Raw genomic sequence first — 3,401 nt, 5'->3', positions numbered from 1 at the left:
CTAGAGAAAAGCAAAGAGAGCGACAAGTGGAAAAATAAAGAATAAGTGAGTGATTAACAGTAAAGACACAAAAACCATGTGTGGATTGTCTTTAAAATTACTCATCCAAATGAACTATCAATGTCACAGTGAATATTGTAGGAAGACTAAGCAAATGTAATCACAGGAATAAGGAGAAAGCACATGAGCTTGTTCTACAGTTAATGGAATGTTTAATCTTTCAAGCCAGGTCTTGTCTTGATATGTTTTCAAAAGCACATTTTAAAAATATTTATTAAAAGTTAAGTAAATCAGACAATTTGACTTTTTTTTTTTTTTTACAGATCCTAAATACATTTACCCTCATTTATTTGGCTGAAACTTTTATCCAAAGCACATTGAAACTTTTATCCAAAGTAAAGAAAGAAAAGAAAAGAAAAAGGAAAATCACCTTTAGTCATTACGTTTGTGAAATGTTGCCACATTAGGCCCCATTTAATTCCTACAAGGGGCCTTTTGAAAATCCCACTGCTTATTGTGTCTGTATAAAGATCTTGAACCAGTAGGAGTAGTGACAATGACAGGAATGAGAGTATAAAACTGCAGCAGGTCATTCAGCACTTACACACAGGCAAACTTTCACAATGAAACTAAAAGCTCATGCTCTCTTCACTTTGCTGGCTTTCACTCTCAGCATCCTTCTAACAAGTGAGCATTTTAGATGAACAGATGGGACTTTCAGACCCTCAAAAACAATCACAGAGCAGTTGACGAGTAATGTAACTTGAGTTAGCAACTTTATGTACTTGGTCATTGGTCATTAATTTTTGCAATTTTTTCTGCCATTAGTGTTGCAGAAATTACACAGCTTACCTATAAATGGATAGTTAACCCCAACATTAAAATGCTGTCCTCATTTACTCACCCTCTTGTTGTTCAAAACCCAAATGACTTTCAGACTCCCAGTCGCCATTCTCTTTCTTTGCATCTTTGTTTTGTTCCATACAATGGAAGTGAATGGTGACCAAGCCTGTCATTCTGCCAATCTTGATTTGTGTTTCACTGAAGAACAAATGTCATATAGGTTTAGAACAATATAAGGGTGGGACAGTAATGACATCATTTCTATCTTCTTCTTTTTTTGAGTGAACTATCACTAATTATTAGTGATAAGTGAAAGGATTTTTGTTTATTCATCACAGCTGTGTATTAATTTAACTTTTTCTCGTTGCCTAAATCCCAAGGGGTACAGAGACAGTATGTTCCAAGAACCTGTCAGTGCCCACAGGTTTAAAAAAAAGTCCAGGGCCCATTTTCTGATTTCAAAGTCACCCTACAAGGACCAGTGTGCTTCAAAAATGAGATCGTGTAAGTAGTTTACATACATTCCCTATTAATCTAGCATAGTAGGCAAAGCATTGGCTGCATGTGTACATGTCATTTGTGTTTAAATTCCTGTTATTCTCTGTATTTTCCATCAGAGTGTATACAGAGTGAGAACAATAATCCAGTGTGTCTCAGTCCGGAGCATAAGTAAGGCAAGAGACTGCTGAAATGTTGGCAAAGGTAAAAGACTGTTGTCATTTAAAATGCCTCTAAAGTAAAGCATATCCAATCTTCACTCACTATTTCCAAATATTTTGGTGGTCTGCCAGTCTAGTCTGCTCAGTTTGATCCATACTTTTTTTTTCAGGATGCAAAGGGATGGAAAGGACAGCAAAAAATGCTTATGCCGACAAAAGCCACAGTCAATGCAAAGAAAAAGGAAGCAAGGCAAATCCAAGGTCACCTCTTAGCCTTAAATAAAAAGAGCATGGAGGCAGAAAAACTAAACAGATATTCTCAGAAGAGATACTCTTCAAAGCCTGTGCTGAGCAATGCACTGCACTGAGGGACTGTTGAACAAGCCAAGGAGAAAATACAAGGCTGAACTCAGAATGTGCACATGTCGATGGAAGGCAGAGGAACAGCAATGATGGCATGTTATTACAGGGACAGCATCAAAGTCATGTTTTAAAGGGAAATATCAAACCCTGCTATGTACAGTAGGTCTAACATGCCAGACAGTTTTAAGACATTTTGATTTGTGTGTATTATAAATGTATTATAAATACATGTGTTGAAGAAAATGTACTTTGTACTGTTTAATATAAAATAATATAATAAAATTAGCACACAAAAGGAAAACTTTAAAGTGTTTCTGTACTTTCTTTTTTGATGTTGGCATTACTGGAAAAATCAAGTTGTCTTAATTAAACATTACTTGAAATGTCAGGTTTTGGGCTCATAACTCAAATATATTGTCATATGTCCCTTGAACCTATTTTTCTTAAAAATCCATAGACTTATGATTTTAAGTGTTAATAACTCAAACTATTGAGTACAAACTTGAGGCAATGGAGAATACCCATAATGCCTTGCACTTAATTTATTTAATTATGTTTCCTTGGTCAAAGGGAACAAATGGGAGCAACAAACTGTTGTTATTAAGAATTCAAAGAGGTTTTAGCTTTTTTGTAGTATTATTTCTGCTGTTTTATTGCAAATAGTCATATCGTATGATGTCACCATTAAGGCGCGGTCACACATACCTTTACACGGCGAAATTCCGCGTCCGAAGATGGTGTGGGTGAATGCTGACGGCGTATGAAATAAAATAACAAATAAGAAAAATTAAAAAACAGCAAAGTGAAGTTGAAAAGAAACTCACCGCTAAAATTATATCCATGTCATTTCAAGATTGTCATGTCACAAAGATATGTGTAACCGCATCTTTTGGGTGATCTGTGACCACTTTGGTCAAGTTGGACCCTGTTAACTCTATATCAGTTCTTCTTGCATATGGAACTGAAGAACAGGTGTCTATGCATTTCTGTGGAGAAATAAGTTTATTTGATGATTGACCTAGAATCAGTAATAATCTTCTTTATTTAAACTGTGTTATTGTATGACCTAAATTTGAGTCTGCTGAATTACAATTATTAAGTAGAAACAACAATATTTAAAAAGCATATCTGTGATAAGTCTACTTGCATATAGTTACCTTGACTTAAATAGTTAAGTTACTTCTATATTATCACCAAGTTAAGTGAACTTAATTACACAAGTATTGGAGACTCAATTCAATTGAGGGAATGAGTTTACTCAATCAATTTAGTAAAGTCAAGTTATTAGTGTTTTCAGTGTAGAAATAGGACTGAATATTTCAACAGGTGGACATCAAAACATATTTAGATTTACAAATTTTGCATTCATGGATTCCCTGTAAAAAGTAGTAACCTGCAAGGAGCTATTTCTACTTGATCAAACCTAAAATTAGTTTTGTTTGTGTAACCTAATTTTTCCAAATTAATTCAGACATGTTCAATAAAATGTTTGACTTGAATCAGAACAGTTGATTTAGATGCACATGAATCACATTT

Source organism: Myxocyprinus asiaticus, chromosome 21 (genome assembly GCF_019703515.2).
Source record: "Myxocyprinus asiaticus isolate MX2 ecotype Aquarium Trade chromosome 21, UBuf_Myxa_2, whole genome shotgun sequence".
Taxonomy (NCBI): domain Eukaryota; kingdom Metazoa; phylum Chordata; class Actinopteri; order Cypriniformes; family Catostomidae; genus Myxocyprinus; species Myxocyprinus asiaticus.
This window is presented reverse-complemented; position numbering follows the sequence as displayed.